Source organism: Hemicordylus capensis, chromosome 6 (assembly GCF_027244095.1).
Source record: "Hemicordylus capensis ecotype Gifberg chromosome 6, rHemCap1.1.pri, whole genome shotgun sequence".
Taxonomy (NCBI): domain Eukaryota; kingdom Metazoa; phylum Chordata; class Lepidosauria; order Squamata; family Cordylidae; genus Hemicordylus; species Hemicordylus capensis.
Genome location: NC_069662.1, coordinates 61,834,414 through 61,860,083, shown reverse-complemented (window position 1 = coordinate 61,860,083; position 25,670 = coordinate 61,834,414). Strand labels below are relative to the sequence as shown.

Here is a 25,670-nt window from a genome sequence, read left to right as displayed (position 1 = left end):
TGGAACGCGCGGCCGGTCCTCCTGGAACGCGCGGCCGGTCCTCCTGGAACGCGCGGCCGGTCCTCCTGGAACGCGCGGCCGGTCCTCCTGGAACGCGCGGCCGGTCCTCCTGGAACGCGCGGCCGGTCCTCCTGGAACGCGCGGCCGGTCCTCCTGGAACGCGCGGCCGGTCCTCCTGGAACGCGCGGCCGGTCCTCCTGGAACGCGCGGCCGGTCCTCCTGGAACGCGCGGCCGGTCCTCCTGGAACGCGCGGCCGGTCCTCCTGGAACGCGCGGCCGGTCCTCCTGGAACGCGCGGCCGGTCCTCCTGGAACGCGCGGCCGGTCCTCCTGGAACGCGCGGCCGGTCCTCCTGGAACGCGCGGCCGGTCCTCCTGGAACGCGCGGCCGGTCCTCCTGGAACGCGCGGCCGGTCCTCCTGGAACGCGCGGCCGGTCCTCCTGGAACGCGCGGCCGGTCCTCCTGGAACGCGCGGCCGGTCCTCCTGGAACGCGCGGCCGGTCCTCCTGGAACGCGCGGCCGGTCCTCCTGGAACGCGCGGCCGGTCCTCCTGGAACGCGCGGCCGGTCCTCCTGGAACGCGCGGCCGGTCCTCCTGGAACGCGCGGCCGGTCCTCCTGGAACGCGCGGCCGGTCCTCCTGGAACGCGCGGCCGGTCCTCCTGGAACGCGCGGCCGGTCCTCCTGGAACGCGCGGCCGGTCCTCCTGGAACGCGCGGCCGGTCCTCCTGGAACGCGCGGCCGGTCCTCCTGGAACGCGCGGCCGCCGTTTTTTGATGATGGTGATGGGAGCTCCACAGAGCAGCTGGGGATGATGCTCTTCTAGTCCAACAGTAGCTGCTGAGCTTCAGGTGGGCCATCCTTATCTTCTTGGCTAATTGCTGTGAATAGCTATCCCTTCCCAGCCCCATTTTTAAAAGGCAGCTACAGCAAGGAAGCAGTAGCAACATGCAAACGTGAGCTCTCTGGAAACAGATCTCTTTGGAAAGTACTCTTGAGCTCATTGTGGGAGAAAGCAAGTTAGCAGAGGGATCTGATGGGCTGTACACAACCCTGCAGTTTGTTGGTTTTTAACCAAGAGTGCTTTCAATATAAAATATAGAAATCATTTTTAAATAAAGCATAAACATCAACTTTAAAATATTTGTTATTCATCAATATAAGCTGAGCACCAATGCGCCATGGAATCCAGTAGGATTCCCCACCTCCACTCCTACACTTTCCTCCCAAGTTCCCCATCCATCCAGGCGTGGCCCAGCTCTCCTCCTGCTCCAGCCCTGCACACAACTCCTCAGAGCTGCAATCCCAGCTTCCCAGTCTCTGCTCCCTTTTCTTGGAACTAGGATGTGGCCAATCACTTCGGCCTTGCCTCTCTGTTCCCCTGACATGCCTACAATGAAGACCTCTGGAGGACATTCCCAAATCCATTGCCAGGGTCTCCTGGAAAACCATCTTCTCCAAGATGACCCCCCCACACATATCTTCTTCCTGTACAGCAGATTAGAATTGTTAAAAGAATGAATCTGGCTTGAGGACATTCTCACCCAAAGACTAACTCAGTGACTACTAACATTTGAATTGTATCGCTTCAGGGCAAAAAGCAACATCTGGGAGGAAGCTTCATTTGTATATGAAAGGATATATATTAGCATAAACCCATGCAAACCAACACAGTGATTGCCCAGCAGTAATCACTGGGAAGTCTCAGCACATCTGACTTTTCTGGGCTCTTACAAGGACGCTTCCAATCCAAACATGCCATGATTCCCCTTTTATCAACAGGACATGCAATACCCCTGCAAGGCTTTGTAGCCGAGGACAATGGGAATTCTAGTCCCAAAACGTCTGGGGACCCAATTTGAAGAAACCCGGGCTTCTGGAATTTATATCTGCCCTTCCTGCCCGGACATCTGAGTATACAATTCCTTTATCCTCACAATAGACCTGTAAAGTAGGTCAGGCTAAAGAGAATGACTGGAAATAGAGGTTGGACTACAACTCCCATCATACCTGACTGTTAAGAACCTAACAGCCCTGCTGGATCAGGCCCAAGGCCTATCTAATCCAGCATGCTGTTTCCCCATAGTGGCTCAATGGATGCCTCTGGGAAGCCAACAGATTCTCAAAGTTGGTGCCGGATGTTGGACTCTCACTTCCATCATTCCCAGCTAACTGAAGGACAAGGGAAGGGAGCCAACCAGAAAAACAATCCATTCCTCACTGGTCCCTCTTTACTAATTATTGGCACAACCAAGTGTTCACAGGTGTGTGTGTGTGTGTGCGTGTGTGTGTGCATGTGGCTCTATACTACGTATATCTGTACTTGGGGTGGTTGTGTGTGCCTAGGGCTGTGTGCCTCTGCAAGACATCTCTCCCGTGGGAAATTATTCTCCATGCTTAGCCTAAATTTGCTTCCTCATAACTGCAGTCAGCTTGAGGGGCAAATAGAAGCAGTCTGGGTGTCAGGGGGGCACTTGCAGATCCCTTGCACGCTCAATGTGAGGATCACAGCAGAATCATGGCATTTTAGAGCGGGAAGGTTCCGTGGAGATCATCGTTATCTGGCTTCTGTCTGAAAACCATCAGCAAAGGGGAGCCCAGGACTCCCTGAGGTGACCTTGACTACCCTTCTCCCATTTGGGAAAGCATTCCTACTGCCTAGCCAAAAACTGCGTCCTCGTATTGGCAGCCCTTCAGTGCTGCCCTCAGCAGCAACAGAGGGGAAATATGCTCCTTTTTCAACACCTTTGATATCTGTGGAATGCTGCCTTTTCCTGTGTAGCTCCGAGAGTCCGGCCTCTGGATGTGGCAGGAGTCAGACTTACCTCTCCATCTTCTGCGAAGACACATTCAAGAGGTTCAACACTGAAATAAAGAAAGGTTTTGTATGCTTTGCTAATCTCTTAGGATTTGCTACAATCTCCATATTATACACAGATGAGTGCTAGACAAGGCAGGGGAGTTTTATGAAAGCAAGTAGCTTTAAGAAAATAAAATTAGTTAGCAGTTAGCTCACTTAATTCAATTAGCAGCTACCCCTGCTAACGGAGCAAAGAGACACCCTTTAAAGTTCTGGTTCTCTTATATTTAGCAGGGTGAGAGTGGCAGGCCCTATCCAAACCCAGCACAGCATCCCTCCAGTGGCTGTTGCTGGCATCTTCTGTTTCTTTTTCAATTGTGAGCCCTCTGGGGACAGGGATCCATCTTTATTTTTTATTTCTCTATGTAAATTGCTTTGGGAACTTCTGTTGAAAAGCAGTATATGAATAGCCATCGTCATATTTTTACATGATCATTTTTATCCTCACAACCACCAGAGAGGTAGGTTAGGCTGAGAGACAAGCATGTGGGCCCACAGTCACACACAGTGGCTTTCATGGCTGAGTGGGGGATTTGAACTCAGGCCTCCCTGAGTCATACTCCAGCTGTCTTGGGGTAAACAGACACAACACAATCAGCACATCAAATGTGGAGTTTTACATTTCACAATCTTGTGTTTAATTCTGCTTTTCCAAGGCCAGTTTGCAGAAAAGAGGACATAAGTGTGTGTCTTGATGGGCTGCTCCTGTTCCTCAATGCAAACATTCATGCCATGACGATTCTGAACAGGCTGAGATTAATTTTAAAAAACAAACAAAAAAAGGTTTTCAATCTTAATGAATCAGGCACAGCTGATTCAGGAGTCAGTTTTACAGTGAATTTTATAAATTAAATATGTGAGAGAACAAGAATCATGGCAATAATGGGCAATAACTGCTGGGTAGTTAACCATAACTGCATTTCTTAGCAGGTTAAAAGTTAATCTTTCATTTGCCAATGAGGCTGCAGGGAGAATTATTTGGAGAATATTTTCCAAATATTTTAATGCTCAGTAGGAATTACTCAGAATTTCCCATTTCATATTCTCTACCCCCCCCCCGAGAATATACTGAGAAAACAGAATATTTTAGGGAATATTCACCCCAAGCCGACCTTGGCACACAAATTGGGAAGCAGGCAAAGGGAACCAAGGAGACATACAGGAATTCAAGAATGAAAACACAAAGCCAGGCTGTAAGTAATACTGAGTCCTTCTACCTTGGTACAGCAGTTAGGCAAGTCCTTCCTTTTCTGCTCCCAGGACACCGACTGGAGATGCTCCCCTCTGCCCCTGTCCTCCTGGGGTTCTTGGGGGAATAGCCCCCCTGCTCTTACTGACCAGCCCCACTTGCTCACGGGGTCCGTTCACGGTTACTGAACATTGCGATCTGGCCATTGTGTTCCACACAGCTGCAGTGATCAGGCCTTCCTGCAACCCCCTCCACAGATAGGTGGAACGGGGGGGGGCAGGTGCCACTGAGGAGGGGGCGCAACGCCAGTTCCTGCCACCCCCACCCCATTGCCCACCTGCCCAGCCCCAGGGCCCCTCAGCCACTTGCCATCCTGCTTGCCTTGCCTGCGGCTCCGGCCTAGGATCCCCGAGGCCTAGGATCTGAGAGGCCTGCAAACTGCAGAGCTCTTCTCTGCCTGCCTCTCAGCTGATCGGTGGGTGGGCGGGGCTTCCAGAGAGGCCTCCCTGGAGCCTGAACTGGGCAGGCCCCAAGCAAGCCAGGAAGGAGGTAGGCAGAGTTCCCTGCAGCAGACCCTCTGCCCAGAGCATCCAACACAACTTTTGCCAGGTAGACTGTGAATTCCTTTTTGTGGTTACCCCCACCCCAGGTATATAGGGATCTGCTTGCCATAGGGCTTTGATATGGGGGCAGGAGGAAGACTGAGAAGTCTCTGAATATTTAATTTAAAACAGATTGAAAATTTTGCTGGCTTTAAAAGAAAAAACTATCTAAAAGGGCCTATAAGTGGCTTGTTTCATGGCAGAAAATTACAAAAACTTCTGGAACAAATATTCATTCATTCATTCATAAATGCACTTATGTTCAAGTTGTTTTGTAACCCAGAAGGTCTGCGTGAGAACTGTGAAGCATGTGTTGTGCTTTTATTTTATTTCATTTCATTTCATTTTTCTTGTGTGTGAACTGCTCTCCAATAGCTTGCAGGGACTTCAGGGTAAATCTGGCCAACATGTGAATGTAGCACCTCCATTCCAGAGGAGATGTGTGTTAAAGGGCTTTAAAAGGCTCATGTGAAAAAAGCTCCTGGAATCAAACTTTACTGAATTTGTTCAGAATTCTGAGAAAACAAACATAGGCTCACCCTGCATGGTTGAAAGTCTCCTTTGCTAATCTGCATCGAGGGGCCAATTTTAATAATTAGCATAGCTAGTGTGTTCTAGGCATTAAAAGTAGCACAAATATATAGTACTCAATGTATATCACTATATAGTGTGAAGTGTGCATGTGTGTATTCAGTGAAATGTATTTCCAGGCAGCATACTTATTTTGAAATATCAGACTTCAATCCTTGGGGGCCTGGGGTGTGTGGAGGCCCTGGACTTTGAGGGACTGGGGGCCCATTTTAAAATCTCATCTTGGCCCATTCCAACCTTGCTACACATGGGTTTCTGCACAACACCTGCACAGAAGAAACTTCCATGTAGAAAATGTATCTCTTGTAAATTGACCCTGAATTTTCCATCCATGACTGGGATATCTGAAAGTTAGAGTCAGTAATAAAAGAACAGCACACTGCTTGTGACAGGAAGGGGCAAATTACAATGATTTCTTAGTCTGGCAGGGGCTGGTTTTGGCCCTGGCAGAACTTGACTGTCTGCTCTTGTTGCAAATTCCTCTGTCTAGTGTGGCAAACTAATGTATTCTCCTCCCTCCTGGTGTCAAAGTAAGCACTAGTGTGGTGAATGCACATATACCCCATCATGAGCCAACAGTCATCACAAGACAAAGGATGGCAGGAATCATTCACTGGTTTATAGACTCCCCCCCACCCCCGACCACCACCTTCTTCCCCTATTTTGCTAGTGGCTATTTGGGCAGGTGATCCTCTCGGACAAAGTCATGTTTTTTTAAAAAGAATGCGATGAGACCGAGAAAATGACACTTGGAATCCTCACATAACTCCTGAGTTCGAAGTCTTTTACAGAGATGGCTCATGTTTTCAGGTTTTGATCAACAACCATGTCTAGATGGTACAGTGTTCCTTTTAACAGGGATTTCCAGATATTGTTGACTACAAGTCCCATCATTCCTGTTTGGACAGGGGCGCAATTTCAGTGCTTGCCCTAGGTGCTATTTTCCCTAGATACACCTCTGCACACACTTGACTTCTGTAGCACTTCACCCAAATCCAGTCCCAGGGCCTCCCGCTAGCTGCCACCCAGTTTGCTGCATTTCAATAAACTTTGTGCAAGATTTTTAAAATGTATTTTACATTGATTGCAGAGAGAGATTAAGAGAGAGGCTAAAAAAAAAAAAATCCCATTTCTTCTCACCAAAGCCCTCTTCATAACTTGGTGACTGGAGTAGCACAAGGCCAAGAGGCTGCACTAGCAGTCTGACAGCCCCCACTGGATCCTGCCTCTGTCAGGAAAACCCCAGGGCCTCAGGCTTCCCATCTGCCAGAGGGACTTGCCTACCCTACAGGGCTGATTTGCAGATTGAAACAAGAGACACTCCACACGATTCTCCTTCCCTCCCTGCAACTCCCATGGGCCTCCAGAGCATCTCTTCCCCACACTGGGTGACTCCTTCCTGCTCATTTTGGTCCCAGACTGGGACTGCACAGCCTGGCTCAGATGAGCCCCACACCACCTACCCTGGTGACAGCTGGCTTAACTTTTGGGCCTACCTCCCCTGAGCCTTAGGGGCCATCTTTGAGCACTCACTGGGGGAAAGAGCCCCAAATGCTCTCAGCATAGAACAGAGCCATGGGGAGAAGGTAAGCATCCTTTCCCCCAATCTTTGGAGAGATTCCTTGGAAGAGATCAGGAATGCAGTACCAGAGCCCAGCAGTGCTTGCCCCACAACCCAAACAACACAGCAGTTTTCCAGGTTTGCCCCACCGATTTCAGAGAGACAAAGAGCACCTACTTTCCGCAAGAGAGACCCACCTTCTTAACAAAGCCCTCTCTGTAACTAGGAGAGTCACTATGGCATGCTGACCAGGAGTCTGTATGACCCATCTGGAAGTCTCTGCTTTGGATCTTGCCTCAGAAGACCTCAGGCAAACCCCAATGTCTCAGTCATCCCATCTGTGACACGGAGCAAACAAGACTCACCTACCTTATAGGACTGTAGTATGAATTAGAAGACGCCACTCTCAGGATTCGCCATTGCTTTCCTTGCCTTCATTCTTTTCCGATTGCCACTCTTCCTCCTCAGCACTTTTACTTCTTGTTCCTTAAGTATTTCCAAAGCCTCTTTAGTTTCCTCCCAACAGTCCCAGTGTCCTGCCTTCACTAGGTTATGCAATGTTCAGTCAGCAACTCACAGCACAGGCCCAGCTCAGGGAAGGCTGCTAGGCCAAGTGGAGATCAGGCCTAAGAAGAGAACAGGAATACAGTTTGGACAAGGAGCAGAGAACTCCTGCAGAAAAGAATAAGAGGAGGGTACAAAGGCCCCAGGAGATAAGCCAGCAAAGCCTGGATGCTGGACAGAGACATGGGCATTAGAAAACAGCTAAACATGCCATTGTACCAAGGGCCATATTGTGATTCAGCAGGGCTTAAATAGGGGCCTGTAGGTCTCCACCCTGGAGCTGGTCTCTTCAGCCCTTATTGGGTGCAGCTGGTTCAGGCTCTAATGTTCCTCTGGAGGAGATCCCTTCCTCACAAGTAAGTCTCTCCTGAGCTCTCAGTTGAGCGCTTATTCTCTGTTGTTGCAGATTGGCTTGGGCCCAGTAGTGTTGTCACTCTTGGGGATCTGACAGGGATGGTGGTGCCTCTCTGCTGGCCATATGGGGATCTGTCCTTGCCCCACAAGCTGAACCCTCCAGGGGGGAGGGGCAGGTCTGTCACAAGGTGCAGAGATGTGGGGAGATCCCAGGAGGTTGATGGCTTGGGTTCCTTCATGATGTGATTCAAGGGTGTCTTATCCAAAGGCCTTTTGGGGATTGCATCGGGGTTCTCCTCATCAGCGAACCCCTCAGAGTCTATGTCAAGGTTCTCCTTTAGGATGTCTAGTTTTGGAATCCTATCTGGCACTCCTCTGAGTTTATTCAAGTCAGCTTGCCTGAAATCCAAGGTGCACGTCTGGTTCCTTGAAGTGTCTCCTCCCCTTGATTTTGTGAATTCTAAGATGGCACAGCCACTTTCCCCCAGGGTTATCTCCACTTCTGATGCATCAACCAATGCCCTTGCCAAGCCCATTTCCCCCAGTCTTCATGAAGTGCACCCCCTCCAGGAGTCCTCCATGCAGGTAGCCTGGGCCATAGTTCAAGAATCCAGACCTCTCTTGATTGACCTTCCTCTGGGTAGACAGAAGACAAGACCACTTATGTCCCCAAATCTTTCATGGTCCTGCTTTGGTATCTCTTTTTCTTTTGACATAAAGAAAAATCAGATACATCCAGATGTTTGAGCACTCAACTTAACCCACAGTTCCCAGGTCTGGATGACGTGCAGAGGTGTGTCTGAACAAAACCAGACTCCTCCCTCTCAGCCTGGCACATAAGCAGGGATGAGGGACCATGTGATCTCATCACTCGTTCCAGTCACACTCACGATCCACAATTATTACAAATGTTGATATGCCATTTTTAACTAAAAAGAGTTAACATTGCAAAAGGAATGAGAAGAGAGTTCCCTGTCCCAGAGGGGCTCACCATCTAAGCAGCAGCTCAAGAGAGACACCAGCAATCGCCTCAGAAGGATGCAATGCTGAGTTGATTGGGGGCCAGTTGCTCCCTGCCCCTCACCCAGAAATGTAAGCGAGACAACACTTTAAAAAGTCTTTTGCTCAGTTAACAGGGATGGAACCTAAGCTGTGTGACACAAGAAGGCCCGAAGATGTTTCCTTTTCTCAAAAGGACTCACAGGATGACAGAATAGAGGATACACAGACCAAAGGAACAAAACATATACTAGGTAGTATATATACTATTTTCAGGATCTGTCTAATGATGGTAGTATAGTCATAAAATCTGCAGACAAAGGTGGGGCTTTGGTTATTCAGGATCGGGAAAAGTATGATCTAGAAATTAATACTCAGCTGACTGATCGGACTACATATGTCCCCATTGATCACGATCCCACTTTGAAAGTTCAGAAACTCATTAAAATTGTGGTAAATGAAGCTTTAATGATGGGTGTAATCTCTGACAGGTTAGCTGATTTTTTGGTCAATAAATACCCTAGGGTTCTGATTTTTTATACCCTCCCCAAGATACATAAGAACTTATTTCATCCACCAGGCCGACCCATAGTATCTGGCTCCAATTCTGTTTTTGAACTGATATCATCTTACATAGAACAATGTTTGAAATCTTCAGTTCTTCAAGTGCAAACGTACATTAAGGACACTCAGGACTTTATTATTAAGGCAGAAGGGATGTTAGTTCCTAAGAACTCTGTTTTGGTTACCCTGGATGTGAATTCATTATATACCAATATACCTCTAGAGGAGGCACGTTTGGTCATCCAAGAAGCTTTTGACAATAGACCAGATTGGGATCCTCCCTCTTATTTTCTATAATAGGATAAAAGGTCCACGGCTTCTTTTGAAGTTTAGCATTGCTGTTTCTTCACACACACATTTAAATATAATTGGTCATTTAGACATGAGATTGGATAATGAAGCACATCCCTTGTGATCAAAGGGGAGTGAAAACATCTGGCATACGCTGTAGGATATATGAAGCATTATCTGTTTCATCTGAAGCCAGTACAACTTGGTATCCAGTAGGATTTCTAATTTAGAAACCACTGGTAAGTGCAGAGTCACTTTGGAAGAAATAAATGTGAGTAATAACTAAAAATTTCTAACCCTTTGAATTAACATAATTTGTTGAAGGTACTTTTTTGTTAAAATGATACATGTGTTATTGTGTATTTTGCTCACTTCTCCTGATGAAGTCCTGCTCAAGCAGGAAGAAACAGGTAAAAATTACCTAGGATACTTGTTGGGTAATATTTGGACAAGGAGCAACAACTAGAAAGAGCAACATTTGTACAAGGAGCTACTACTAGAACAAGAACTTGCAAGAAAAAAGATCTGGAAGAACTTTGAGTAATATTTGGATAAGGAGCAACAACCTGAACAAGAACTAGTAAGATCTGGAAGGATTTTATATATCTGCATGTACAAGGACTAAGGGCTTATTTGACCTTCAGCCACACTTTTTGGGGTCTAGAACACAGACATTTTCTTCAGTAATGGTGTGTTTCATCGTATATGTTTCATGAAAGTTGTGTGTGTGAATAGACTCTTATACACGGTATATATACTACCTAGTATATGTTTTGTTCAAAAGGACTCACAAGCATATGCACATTGGCGATTCCCAAACTGGGGGCCACAAGAGGGCCTGAAGATGGTTCCCTGTCCTGAAGGGATGTGCTCTCTAAGCAGCAGCAGCAGCAGCACAAGGGAGGCTACAGCCACTGGGAGGGGCTCTCTGCTGCTCTGAACAGGGACCTGGGCTCTCTGCCTGCTCAGACTCAAAGAACCATGACTTCTTCCAAAGGTCCCTCTCGGGCCAGGGAGCAGGGCTGTCTCCAAAACTGTGTTGCACAAGAGGAGGACCCCCCACACACACACATACCACAATGGTTCCCTGTTCCGAAGGGGAAAAGACACAAGGGAGGCCCTGGAAAGGGCGCTGTGCAGTGCTGAAGAGGGACAACTGCTCTCCCCCTGCTCAAAGGAAGAGTCTACTTTTAAAATTGTCTCTTTTGGCCCAGTGAACCAAGGTCTAGCTAACAGACAGATAAAGGAAATTCTATAGAAACCCTCTACATCTCCTCCAAAGGGAACAGAGGGAAGGCAGGGCTGCCCTTGAAACTCCTCACCACTTGATGAAATGGTTCACAGCACAGAAGAGAAGCCCCTTTGCCTTCCATCATGATCTTTATCCTGCAGCTGGCTCGATGCTGAAGGCGCCCAGGAGAGAAAGGCCTGCTGGTGTCCTTGAAGCCTTTAACTGCATCATCTGGAGATCAACCTTTCTGCTAACCCCGGCAGAGGAAAACAGAGACGAGAAGGAAGCAGCTCCTCTCCCAGTTCCTCTCTCTCATTCAGGGATAGAAACGGCTCCAGGAATGGCAGAAATCAACCCCTTTTGCTCCCACCAGAAACTTCTGAGCAGTTGAGTCAGTTGAGAGGGCAGTTGGTAATGTCACAGAGAGCGATGTCACAGAGAGCGATGTCACAGAGAGCAAACAGGGTTTAAAAAAAAAAATCAGTGAGGCACAGTTATAGACCGCTTTTCAAAAGAACTGAAAACCCACAGGTTTAAAATAGAAATAAACATATATTTTATTGAATTCAAAAGAGAGGCTTGACTTGTATCTAATGAAACACACATGACATTTCCACGTGACACAGATCACGCAAGATGTTTCACGTGTCTGACCACTAATACTTCACCACAGCATTACTGTCTCTAAACCCCAGTTCAGATATTATGCTGTTCACCTGTTTGTGTGAATGACTGTGCCTGTGTTCATTTCAAAAGTGAACCTGGATATAGGCCAGGATATAAGCCAGAGAACAATTTGTTATGGGGCAGCTAACAAATAAAGTTGTTGTTGTTATTATTATTCCTTTCAAATCTGTTCCCTATTATGGTACAGATAGGAAGTGTGTTTCTGTACTTGCACTCAGCATAATATGTGAATGACTGTCCTATGTAAGATCTGTACCTGTGTACACTGTACACTCATCGTATGAGTGTTGAACATAACATGTGAATGGGCCTTAAGCATATGTGCTCAACTGACTAGATGCTTATTTCTACAGGAGATGGGGAAAGAAAGCAAGGGATGTTTTGTTAAGCGGGGTGGGGGGTGGGGCGTTAAAGTAAGAAGAGCTGGTGAGGACCACTCAGTGGGAAAGGAAGGTGCATAGGAAAGATCACATCAATAGCTCAAGTCCTTTCCATGTTTCATATGGATGAAAGTGGTGGGGGGGGGGCAAAGGAGATGGGGATTTTCTTCCTTCAGGGGAAGGGAGCAAATATTCACCCAAAGAGCTGGAATTGGGCTGGGTGTCAGTAACTGCCCTAACTTACACCCTGAAGCATCCTTGGATAAGGACACCGACATGAGGGGCCCTCAGTTGTGGAGAACCCCTACACAATCCCCAACAGGGCTTCAGATGAAATATCCTTGGGTCATGTCATGCAGGAATCCAAACCATCAGCCTTCTGGGATCTCCCCACATTCTGTGAGTCCCCTGACAGACCCCACCTCACCCCCGCTCAGGGGGCAAGGGCACATCCTGGCATGGCCAACAGAGAGGTGCCATCATCTCAACTTGAGCCCCAAGAGCAACAATGCCACCAGACCCAGGCTGATCTGCAGCAATGGAAAATAAGCACTCAACTGGCAGCATAGGATCTCCCTCAGGAGAGACCTACTGGTGAGGAAGGGGTCTTCTCAAGAGCAACAGTAGAGCCTGAACCAGCTGCACCCAATAAGGGCTGAAGAAACCAGCTCCAGGGTGGAGGCCTACAGGCCTCTATTTAAGCCCTGCTGAGGCTCAGAATGGCTGTTGGTACAATAGCATGTTTAACTGTGTTTTCTAATGTTTGAGTCTCTGTCCATCCAGCATCCAGGCTCTGCTGGCTTATCTCCTGGGGCCTTTGTCTTTTCCTGTTATTCCTTTCTGCAGGAGTTCTCTGGTCCTTGTCCAAACTGTATTCCTTCCTGTTCTCTTCTTAGGCCTGATTTCCACTTGGCCTAGCAGCCTTCCCTGAGCTGGGCCTGTGCTGTGAGTTGCTGACTGAACATTGCATAACCTAGTGAAGGTAGGACTCTAGGTCTATTGGGAGGAAACTAAAAAAGCTTGGGAAATATTTAAGGAACTGGATGTAAAAGTGCCCAGAAGGAAGAGCGAGAAGAGGAAAAGAATGAAGGTGAAGAGAATACTGGGTCCCTGGGAAATTGTTGAGAGGCAATGGAGAATCCTGACCATTGTGTCTTGTTGCAACTCATACAACAGCCCTGTAGGATAGGTGAGCCTCATTGGGCACCATATCACAGATGGCATGACTGAGGCACTGGGGTTTGCCTAAGCTCTCCTTGTGAGTTTGTGGCAGGAACACAAAATGTTTGGATAGGCAAGATCTAAAGCAGGGGCTTCCAAATGGGAAATGCAGACTCTTGGCCAACATGCCACAGTGACTCTCCCAGTTACAGAGGGAGCTTTGATGATAAAGTGAGTCTTAAGTGCTATTTTTCTTTTTGCATTCTGTGAGGAAAACATGGAAAGCTTTGCTTGTTTTGATTGTGGGGCAAGCACTTCTGGGCTGTGGTGCTGCATTCCTGATCTTTTTGAAAGGGATCTCCCCCAAGATGCCCATGATGGCTGGCCACATAGGAGCATTCATAGCATACCTGGAGCTCTGCGGTGGGCCAAACCTGGGTGGGTGGAGGGAGTTCACCTGACTGTTCTATGCTGAGTGCATTTTGGGCTCTTTTCCCCCAGAGGTGCTCAAAGATGGCTCCTGAGGCCCAGGTGAGGCAGGCCCCAAAAGTTAAACCAGTTGTCATCGGGTTAGATGGTTTGAGGTTCATCCGGGCCAGGCTGTGCAACCCCAGTCTGGGACAAAAATGAACAGGAAGGAGTTTCCCAATGTGGGAGAGAAGATGCTCCCGAGGTAGCTCCTTCCTGAGTATCCTGCTCCAGGCTCAGCCACATTATTCTCCGAGGTCCATATCAGAAATGCACCAACCTTGGATTGCTCCAGTGAGGACAAGTCAGGACCTCAACTACATCTAATAGGCAATACAGGAGCTGGGTTACAATGACAGAGACAGAATGTTGTTTCAACAGACTGCTGGATTTTATAGATAGGGTGACTTGGTTCTGCCCCTTCCATAAGGAAGCTTTGGTTCTTAACGGGGCCTTGCCTAGTTTTCCGAGTGCTTGTTCTGATTGTGCTGGGGTGGGGAGGCTCCATTATGGCCAGTAGGTCCCCAGAAGACTCCTCTGAGTCGATGGATGATGGCAGAGTTGTTTCCTCAGGTCTTGGTGGGGGCACTGGTTCTCTCAATATGGCACTCTTCACACACATTCCTTTGTGAGATGCTGCCATGAACAGCTATAGCTGGGAGGAATGGCCTCTCTTCTTGGCCTCTCTTCTTGGTCTCCAACCCTGAGAGGATGGTTGAGCCTCCATGGTGATTCACACAAAACAAGTAATGAATCCTGGGACCTGCCTCCCCCTCCAATCTAGCTTTCCTCCCCATTATGACCTTCCCATTGCACACAAGTGAGGAAAAAATAAAATTCTACAACCCATTATTATGAATCTGCACACAGTGCTGATAGGGTTTTTTTAAAAAATCAATGGTATCAATGGTATTTTGGTGTCACTTTTTCTTAACATTGTAAACACTCCAAAGGAACTTCACATACTGATTGTTCCATCTTTAATCAAAACATAAGCTCTTTGGAGACTGCCCGTGCTAATATAGTCCTTAGCTGAGATGCCTTACGTTGCATCTTTTACACTGCAATATTAGTAAAAGAGAATTCTCCCTTCTGCAATTCTTTTTGTAAGGTTGGACTGAGATTCTGTATGGTTTGTTTTTCATTTCTTAAGGCATGCTATCATAATCTCTGGAATAATAACAATTGAAATATTACAGAATAAGGACCTATGCAAAGTGTCCAGTGTCCTAGGAATATCGGAAGCTGTCTGATACTGAGTCAGGCCATTGGTCCATCTAGTTCAGTATTGTCTACACAGACTGGCAGTGACTCTCCAAGGTTTGAGGCAAAAGTCTCCCTCAGTCCTACCTGGAGATAGGCGTGTGCAGAACCAGTTCGGTTCCAACCGATTCAAATCGAGCTAGTTTGAACCAGTTCAACTGTTCTAATGTCGTGGTGCTGCCATTTTGAGTGATCAGTTTACAGTTTTTCTCCCTTCCTGGTTGGTTTTCTGCAAGTGCCTTCCAATTGGCTAGTGGTCTTTTTCCTGGCTGGCAAGTTTTCATTCAAATCTTAGTTTTGTCAGGGCAGCTCTGTCCCCATTGGCAGTGAGAGTGACAAGGGAGGTGGAGCAAAAAAGAGGGAGTTTAAAATTCCCTCTGTCTCTGCTGCTTGCCCCCAAATACCAGATCCCCTCACACTCCACTTCCAGTTGGTGGGTGGTGCCCTCCCTGTACTGGGCATGCAGGGAGATTGTGTTGGGGATGCTGGAGTCAGCAGGGCCCAACACCAGTCTTCACTTCACTACAGATGTGTGGGCCAGCTGTGGTGGGGTGCAGGCTGCTTTCCTGTCCCTCACTGTGCACTGGTGGGGGCAGGAGAGAGAGGGGATGACATCTGCTGCTGGTCGTGTGGCCAGCACATCCCATGCAATGAAGCCCAGCTGTGCTATGCTGCATGTGGAGCTGCTGAACACAGACCACATGGTGGATGAGCTGTTGGCAGTCATTGGGTGCCACGTGGAGGAATGGCTGTCTGGGTAGCCAAACCTTTGCTGAGGCTTCATGATCACCGACAATGGTGCCTGTGTGCTGAGGACAGCCCGCCAGCTGCACTTTGTGTCCATATACTGCATGGCACACACTCTGCACCTGGTTGTGATGGATGCACTTGGCATCAAGGAGGCTAGGGCCAGGGAATGTGGAGGTCTCCCCCATGGAGGGCCTGCTGCCGCCACGGCTGCTCTTGTGGAGAAGTACCACAAGATAGCAGTCTACTTCCATTGCAGCGAGAAGGGTAGGCAGATGCTTAGGGAGAGGCAGGGTGAGCTTGGCCTGTCTGGACAAATCATCCCTAGGGCTGTTGATGGCCCTAGGAACTCCACCTTTCTCTTACTCCAGTGTGTGCATGATCAAGAGGCAGCCAGCCACGCCCTGGCGAGGAACTGTAACTTGGGGGAGTGTGACCTGTCCAATGGAGACTGAAATTTCATTTGGCTGGTCTTGGCAATGGTTCCTGGACGGCTCCTCTCTTGCCTCCCATCCAGCGTCCAGAGTGAGCACTTAATCAGTCAATTAGAGGCTATTATATATTTGCTATTAGAGGCTTATATTATATTTATATTGGCTATTTTATGTTGGCTATTAGAAGATTGCTTATTAATGTCAGAAACATTTAGTAATCTTGACATTGGCTGACGGGCATTGTCTGAAAACGTTTAGTCTGTAGGCAAGCTTTATCAATTGTGCAACTTTGCTAATGCAGAGCTGCATCTGTCAAGTTCCTTTATGAGCAGGCGAGGAGATGTCATTATGTAGGATGACAGCAAAGGGAGTACTGTTTGAATGTGCAGGTCCTGAGTTCCAGTCCTGGACTGGACTCCCATCAGTTTTCAGTGACTATACTTCCAGTCCTGGGCTGGGTCCCAACAGATTCCACTACCCCCACATTTTCAACTCTAAGGGTGAGCTTTCCTGATGGGTGCTGTTTTCTGATGGACTTTCAACACCCTGTCAGATTGCATTAAAGGTAAAATGTGCTGCCGAGTCGGAGTCGACTCTTGGCAACCACAGAGCACTGTGGTTGTCTTTGGTAGAATACAGGAGGGTTTTACCATTGCCATCTCCCGTGCAGAATGAGATGATGCCTTTCAGCATCTTCCTATATTGCTGCTGCCTGATATAAGTGTTTCCCATAGTCTGGGAAACATACCAGCTGGGATTTGAATTGGCAACCTCTGGCTTGCTAGTCAAGTCATTTCCCTGCTGCACCATTAGGTGGCTTGACTCAGATTGCATTACCCTCACATATTTCACCAAGGCAAGCTTTTCTGATAGGTGCTGTTTTCTGATTAACTAAAGTATCAATTTTCAATACCCTGTTGTATTGCATTACTCCCACATATTTCACCGAGGTGAGCTTTTGACTATGGAGAGCTTTTTTGAGGGTTACTGTTTTCTGATGGCCTTGAGTGTCAGTTTTCAACATCCTGTCAGATTGTATTATGAGCTTTTCGGATGGGTGCTTTTTTCTGATAGACTAGATCAGAGATGCTCAATGTTGGGTCCCTAGATTTTATTGGACTTCAATTCCCATAATTCCCAACCAAAGGCCACTGGGGCTGGGAATCATGGGAGTTGAAGTCCAATAACATCTGGGGACCCAACGTTGAGAATCCCTGGTCTCGAGTGCCAGTTACCAGCACACTGTCAGATTTCACTATCAAGGTATGTTTTTCTGAGGGACTAGAGCGTCAGTTTTCAGGACATGTAGACATGTAGCAAACAAGACACTTAAGATTTATGTTACCTCAATTATGCTGTATTCATGTCATCCCATCATGTTCACATGTGTTTCAGAAATGAATTTCATCTGCCTGACCCCCGACCTCTGCTATTGGAAAGGAATAAACTGCAAGAGGACGAAGGACAAAGTTATGGAACAAGGAGAGTGGTCATGGATGAACTGCCACAGCTTCACCCGTATACCTTTACAAATGGAAAATACCGCCGCCCCGCCCCCCACGCGCCACACACACATTTCATACTGCTGCAACTTAATCCCAGAGCATTCATTGGATTAAGACATGGATATGTAACATTTAAGCTTTTCTCTGATGGACTAGAGCGTCAATTTTCAGCACCCTGTCAGATCCCATTATACACACTCACCCCATATTTGACTCCCAAGGGGAGCTTTTCTGATGTGTGCTGTTTTCTGATGGGAATGGGCTAGAGTGTCAGTTGCCATCACCCTGGCAGATTTCACTATCAATGTATGTTTTTTGGATGAGAGCTTAGTTTTCAGTATATGGACATGTAACATGTAAACATGGACGGGCCTTCTCCATTGCTGCCCTGAGGCTTTGGAATATACTTCCTGCTGAAATAAGAGCTTCCCCATCTCTTACCACTTTTTAAAAGGCAGTCAAGACACATTTCTTCACCCAAGCTTTTAATTAGATATTGTTTTAATTGTGTTTTTAATAGTTTTAACATCTTAAATTTTAATTGTTGTAATGTGTTAATCTTTTTTTCTGTTTATATTGTTTTGTTGTAAACCGCCCAGAGACTTGCGTTTGGGGCGGTATATAAATGTTTTAAATAAATAAAAGTAATAACAAACATGGAACAAACAAAACACATAAGATGTATGTTCCCTTGAGTATGTTGTATTCATGTCCTCCTGTCATGTTCACACATGTTTCAGATGTGTTTCTAAGCCTGTGAAAATAAACAGAAATTCAATATAGATAGTAACTTTTTTTGCAGTTATTCTTTATCAAGCAGTCAAAAGCAAGCAAAGAGTTGTAAGGTGGGCGACGTCATTGACCACCACCACCCCGCCCCCTCTTGGTTTACAGTACAACTGGAGTGTTTGGCATAATTAAGGCGTTAAATAAGAATCCAGATATATACATATATTTCAATATATATTTATTTATTTTTACATTTCTATACCGCCTTTCGTTAAAAGAAAACCCCAAGGTGGTTTACAAAAATTAAAACCTACAATAAAATAATAAAATAATAATAAAATAATAAAATTTATAATAAAACTATACCCTTAGGGAACACTGTTCAGTTATGTAAGGAGTTATCAATTCATCAATTTCAATTAATATCAGTCATTGACCAAAAACATTACATTATGCAATAGCCAATCATAATTTACATTAAATGTGACAAAATCTGGCCACTGCATTTGTATACTTATAATTAAAATTTGCTAATAAATAGACTAAATAAAATTCATCTGAATGTCCTGGAAACCTCTCAAGCAGAGGAGCAATGAGATTTAAACGATCATCCTTGTAAAGTGCGCAGTATAGGATAACATGCTCAATAGATTCAATATCACTCAGTCCACAAGGGCAAAGGCGAAATGGATATGGAACTCCTCTAAACTTCCCAAAAAGTACCGCTGAGGGTAACACATTTAAACGCGCTAAAGACAAGGCCCACCTAAACTTAGGAAGAGTGATGTTAATTAAATAAGTAGCCGGTTTACTGCTGAAAATCTGATCTCCTAAATATGAGCCTTTTGCAATTTTAACAACTTCAGACTGTAAATCAATGTCAGAAATATGTTGCTTAATAACTTTCCCTGCAGTATCATGCCCCAAACTAAGGGTGTCAAGAGAGAACCCATAAAATTGGGATTTTGTTTTGACAAGGCATTTCCAAGTGGAATCAAAAGGGTTGGTTAATACCAAATGGGCAAGTCCGGGTTGAAGAAAGACCAGTTTTAACCAAAATGCAAAAATGCACTTCCAGTACTCCGCTTCCATCGTGCCAAGGCCCACCTCCTGCCTGATAACAACATTAGGAACACATCTAGGAAGCTGTAATATAGTCCTAATAAATTTTGTTTGGACAGCTTCCAGAGATACAAAATTATTGTAAGGGCCAAGCTGAGCTCCATATAATAATTGAGGATGAACCCTGGCAGTAAACAATTTAATAGCGGCCGGGATGTATAGTGCTCCTTTTGTAAAATAGAATGATCTGATCGTATATGCTGAGGCTTGGGCGTTCTGCACTATGTACTTTAAGTGAGCCTGCCGATTGCCCGTATGATGAAAGACCACAACAAGATACTTAAAGGTTTTGTAGTTGTTCCAAATAATGGCCATTCATTCTCCATTTGTAGAGTTTGGGGTGCTTAGCAAAGACTAGAACTTTCATTTTTTGATAGTTTGTTTCAATGAACTCATCGGCACAGAAAGAACTCAATAGTGAAAGGGCCCATCTTAAGCCAAGTTAATGATATGAGAACCATGTCATCCGCATAAAGCAAGATGGCGACATGCTTATGTGCCAATTTGGGTGGGTGAATCGAGGGGACATTCAAAGTGGAAACAATAGAATTGATGTATATGTTAAACAAGACAGGGGCCAAGATACATCCCTGTCTCACCACTCTAGATGTTGGAATTTTGGCTGTATGGAATTTGTATGGCTGTATGGAATTTATGTTGGAATTTCCCTGCATGCACAGGTGTGCCCTGAGGCGGGTGTTCTCATGTAACTTGTAGATCAAGAGTAACAATCTCTTGTCCATAGTTAACTCCTGTAATTTAGCCCACAATCTGTCTCTGGAAATTGAGTCAAAAGTGGCTTTCAGGTCTATAAAAGCCACATACAAGGCCGAAACAGGTTTTCCCGAATATTTATCTATGAGATGTTGTAATATAAACACTTGCTCCATGGTTAGAGTGCTGGACTAGGACTGGGGAGACCCGAGTTCAAATCCCCATTCAGCCATGACACTTGCTGGGTGACTCTGGGCCAGTCACTTCTCTCTCACCCTAACCTACTTCACAGGGTTGTTGTGAGGATAAAGCTAAGTATGTAGTACACCGCTCTGGGCTCCTTGGAGGAAGAGCAGGATATAAATGTAAAAAATAAAAATAATAATTAATAATAATAACAACAAATCCTGCCTGCTCGGGTGCAAGAAGATTGTGAGATTCAACCCAGTCAATAAGCATAGCTAAGAGCTGTCTGGCATATAGCTTAGCAATAATACTGATTAGGCTAATGGGACGATTATTTGACGGATCGGTACAAGTCCCCCTTTTATAAATGGGGACTATTATAGCAACACCCCACTCTGGAGGGACTCTGGCAGTGCTGTCTATCAATATAAATAAGGCTGCCAGTACTGGCACCCACCAGCCCAAGTTTTCGTGTATAATCTCAATTCTACGCATCCCCATTTTAAAATTATTTTTTTACATTTATAACCCACTTTTCCTCCGAGGAGCTCAGAGTGGTGTACATGCTTATTTTTATCTTCACAACAACCCTGTGAGGTAGGTTAGGCTGAGAGATATACGACTGGCCCAGAGTCACCCAGTGATTTTGCCTGTGTCCATGGTGAAAGTACTCAGTCTAATAGCCTGAATGTATTCTGTCTGGTGCACTGGCCTTCTGATTAAAAGGAATGTCCACTCAAGGGAATCGTGTTGAGTCAGTAATCCAATACTAAATGCTTGTGTTTTGATCCTGCCATGTTTAGAGGATACCCGGGAGGCTGGGGGAGGTGGCTTTATGGTTCAGGGAGGGTGCTCTTACCTCCCCTGCCATGTTACCCCCCCTCTGGCACAGCTTTAAAAAATGCTGGCACAGGACGACTGTATACCCTCTTGCTGCCCCGCTCAGCGTAAAACCTGACAGTGTAAAATTGTGCGTTTGCCACACACGCCTGACACTTCCAGTTTTACACTGACTGGGGGTATACAGCCGCTTCATGCCAGCATTTTTTAAAGCAGAGCCGGAGGTGGAAACACGGCGGGGGAGGTAAGAGCATCCTCCCGGTGCCTTAAAGTCATCTCCGCACCTGCATTTGAACATAAGTGGTCCGAACCTGTTTGGCTTTCCTTGAATGGAACGCCGAACAGGTTCGTGCACATCCCTAGCCATGTTAGATACAATCTACACACCACTGTTGTCCTGTAAGCACTAAAGAACAACTGATGTTTTCCATATTTATCTGTATCTCTGCAGATGAGCAATTGAGATTTGTGTGAGCATGTGTGTGTTTGCATTTTGATCCCACTCATTAGCTACAAACTATACTTTGCCAGTTCTTGCTTAGGCACCTGCCTAGTCCTGCTTCCACCTCCACACTCGCCCACAATTGGCTTTGCCTCCTGCACTGCCCACAATCGGCTGCATCTCGCACTACCTGTGGCACCTGCCCTGCCCAGTGCCACCACCCTGCCCCCCACCTCAGTCTAAGGAACCACCAGCTGCAACTGGTGCAGGAGAACCACAAGCAAAACATGTACATGAATCTAAGGAGGAGAAGCAAAAAACAAACACACAAACAAAAAACACCTGAAGTACATGCACTGAGAAGACATCAGTTTCTGAGTGAGAAATCCCTCTTCTTGTATGTCAGGTCCACTTTGGTGTTAGCTCAAACTACTCCTTAAATGTATATCATACATCAATATTTCTTTTGTGCCTGGTCTTGCATTTGATTTTGGCCTGCACCTTTTTTTTTTTTTTTTAAAGGTAGGCAGCCATGTGGAGAAGGTGGGACAATGGACAGTTTCTTTGTGTTGGACATGAGGGGACCAAACCATCCAGTTACTATTGTATCCACTATTATGACTCAACCAACTCCCACCAACTCCACTGCCCTCTGTAAGGCAATGTTTATTTTGAGAAAGAGTTCCTTTTTTCTCTGCCTTTTAAGAACATACGGTTGGAGCAGCTGTGGGAGAAGTGAGGAGTGAATATGGCTCATTTTGTAATACTTGCATAATCAGAAGATACAGTAAGTTGTAAAAGAAAAGGATATTTTACCAAAGTTCCTCCTTTTCAGCCTTTAAAACCTTATAGAAGACATTTCTTTTCCAAAGGTGTTTGCCCTTTAATTAACTTATTTTTAAATTTCAGATGCTGTTCTTGTTTGTACACTACCCTGAGTCTATGGACTGGGCGGTATATTAAATCTTTTAATAAATAAATAAATTCTTCACCTTCCCTTCCTATGAATATTCATAACACTTTCCACCCGCCATGTGTCCTGTTGATATTCATCCCAGGGAGATTCGCCTGACAGCCAACTACAGCCAGCCATCCCCTGTCCGTGACTTAACAAAGATGTCTGCTGAGTTTTTAATATTTCTTTTGATGGGGCCTGAAACTGGTATTGTGTGAGGGATGCAGGGAAGAAAGAACAGAGTAGTTCTTGGATGATGTAAACATACTTTCTGCATTCACAAACAAGGGTATATTCCACCCCTATCTCTTAATGTATTCTTATCACTTAATTCATTGCATGATTTAATGACAATCTGAATACTTTGTCTGCGAGTTAAAAAGAGCTTTCAGAGGACCCTTTGTGGGCCCTGCTGTTGCTCTTTTCTTCATGTGCCATATACATATGTCTCTTGTATGCTGCTGTTTTGCTTTCATAACCAACATAGAGATTCAACTGCAGCTGTAACTACCATATCCTTTGAACAAAAGTTTTTGCAAATTCTGGAATACAAGACATCCAAAGTGTACCCCAAAAAACTGAAGAAAGACCAGAAACAATCTTTTTGGTTGCCTGCTGGTAAATACAGCCTCATAAGTAAGTTTTAATATGTCACTGCACTATATCTCACCATGCACTGGTTCGAATTATTAAAATATCAACTGCTTCACCATGTTCCTTTCTATGTACAGAATGGAGAGCAGCTACAGCTGTCATATGAAAAGCTTTGCACATAACTGCTGTTTTTGATCCATGACGAACAGCCCTGCTGGGTCAGGTCCAAGGCCCATCCAGTCCAGAATCCTTTTCCCCACATGCAAGAGGTGAGGGCATGCACTCTCTCCTGCTGTTGCTCCTCTGCAACTGCTATTTAGAGGCATCTTGACGCTGATGACTCTTGACTTTAAAAAAGTGTCTCTTTGCCAAGTTAGCAGGGACCAATGAGGCTGGTGGTCAGGGGCGTAGCAAGGTTGGAGTGGGCCCAGAGACAAGATTTTAAAATGCCCCCCCACCAAAGTCCAGGGCCTCCGCACACCCCAGGCCCCCAAGGATTTAAGTCTGATATTCCAAAATAAGTATGCTGCCTGCAAATACATTTCACTGAATACACACACACACGTCACAATATATAGTGATATACATTGAGTACTATACATTTGTATTATTTTTAATGCCTAGAACACACTAGAAAGATGAATTATTAAAATGGGCCCCTCGCTGCAGATTAGCAAAGGAGACTTTCAACCATGCAGGGTGAACCTACGTTTGTTTTCTCAGAATTCTGAACAAATTCAGTCAAGTTTGATTGCAGGAGGTTTTTCACAGGAGGCTTTTAAAGCCCTTTAAGACATATCTCCTCTGGAATGGAGGTGCTGCATTCACATGTTGGCCAGATTTACCCTGAAGTCCCTGCAAGTTATTGGGGAGCAGTTCACACACAAGAAAAATAAAATAAAAGCACCACACATGCTTCACAGTTCTCACTCAGACCTTCTGGGTTACAAAACAACTTGAACATAAGTGCATTTATAAATGAATGAATGAATAAATAAAATTAATAAAATACTGTTCCAGAAGTTTTTGCAATTTTCTGCCATGAAACAAGCCACTTATAGGACTTTTTAGATAGTTTTTTTTAAGTCAGCAAATTTTCCAAGCTGTTTCAAAATAAATATTCAGAGACTTCTCGGTCCCTCCCTCCCCCCCATATCCAAGCCCTATGGCAAGCAGATCCCTATATGGGGCGGGGGGGGCAGGAAAGGTAACCACAAAAAGGAGTTCACACTCTACCTGGCAAATGCTGGTCTGGGTTAAGCAGGGCAGCAAGGGGTCTTCTGCTGCAGAGAACACTCTGGCTGCCTCCTCCTTCCTGGCTTGCTTGGGCCCTACTCGAGTTCAGGCTTCACTGCGGCCTACACGGAGGCCTCCGTGGAAGCCCCACCCACCCGCCGATCAGCTGAGACGCGGGAGAAAAGGAGCTCTTTGCAGCTGGTCTGCTGCCTGGATTGTGGGCCAGCAGAACAAGCAGGAGAGACGGCGAAGAGGGCAAGTGGCTGAGAGGCTATGGGGCTGGGCAGGGGGCAATGGGGAGCCACATGAGGTGCCCCTGGGGTGCCCCTCCAGGCAGTGGGGCCCCCAGACAACTGTCTCCCCTTGCCCTATCATTGTTACGGCCTGAGTCTGAATGGAACCAGTCAGGGCTACTTTCAAACCACAGGTCAGGGACTAGGTTTCATGAAGTCGAGTCATTGTTGCTTTCCCTGTAATGTAGATACACTGCAATTTGGTCTTGATCTGCAGAAGAAGAAAGGTGCTTGTCTAACAAAACAGGGAGATAATTATACACTATCATTGATGAGAAATGCTGGGGTTAGTGCCCAGGGTTGCTATTTTGCTATTTTTAAACCTCAAACCTGCAGTTCACACAGACATAACTGGCTCTTTCTCCCCTTGTAAAGGCAACAGTTTGCAGCAGCAGCAACCAGACTGAATGAATCACAAGCACAAAAACGTTTTGGAAGATCATGATGCAGATCTATTTTAAAACAATCTTTGGAAAGATAACTCTGCCTTCCTGAGGACTTGTGGACAAAGTACACCTGGTAAGCAATAAATTTATATAGGATGGACACTACAAGGATGGATTTGGAGGGAATATTGTGTAGCTTCCAGATGCACTACAATTTCTGTGCTTCAGTACTGTGTTTTCAGTACTGTGTTTTTCTAGCTCACCTTCTGAGTTTACTTTCCGAAAGCATGGATCTGCCTGCACACCTGTTCCTTGACTCCGTAAAAAAATATTTCCAAACCACATGTGTATGCCATCTTTCAAAAGCCAATAAGGATCCAAGAAAACATGCATTGTCAATGGAAACATGGGCACGTATACAATTTATCAAACATGTCAAGGAGCATGCTTCTTAAAGCATGGAAGTGTAAACTCTAGAAGAGAGATGTTAGCTGGTGGCCTGCAGGCTGGATCAGATCTCTAAAGCCCTTGATTTGGGTTTGCGGAGTATTTGGTCCCTGATAGGAGCAGTAGCAAATTTTAATTGAGTCATGGTCAAAAGTTTGTCCATAGTTACAGTGGGCAAGGGAAAAGCTTTTTCAGTCATAAGTCAAAAAGCACGGACAGACTACAAGCAATGTTAAATACATCACCAACTCCAAAATGCTTTAATTATTCTCTTTGGT

General features: G+C 45.9%; 2 long non-coding RNA genes across 3 annotated transcripts in view; one reads left to right on the top strand and one right to left on the bottom strand.

Moving 5' to 3' along the window:
• The window catches only part of LOC128329114 (uncharacterized), a 30,292-nt gene extending 12,054 nt beyond the window's left edge, over nt 1–18,238 (top strand). The window contains exon 2 of the long non-coding RNA XR_008309520.1: nt 17,339–18,238. This is a non-coding gene — a long non-coding RNA (uncharacterized LOC128329114). The remainder of the gene's footprint in view (nt 1–17,338) is intronic.
• On the bottom strand, nt 634–24,392 carry LOC128329113 (uncharacterized). 2 transcript variants are annotated; one of them, XR_008309519.1, is made up of 3 exons: nt 24,267–24,392; nt 7,170–7,426; nt 634–2,862 (listed from the first exon to the last, which is right to left on the bottom strand). It is a non-coding gene; the product is annotated as an uncharacterized LOC128329113 (long non-coding RNA). The 2 variants fall into 2 exon arrangements; XR_008309518.1 differs by lacking the exon at nt 24,267–24,392 and adding an exon at nt 10,895–11,285.
• Nucleotides 24,393–25,670: the final 1,278 nt, after the last annotated feature.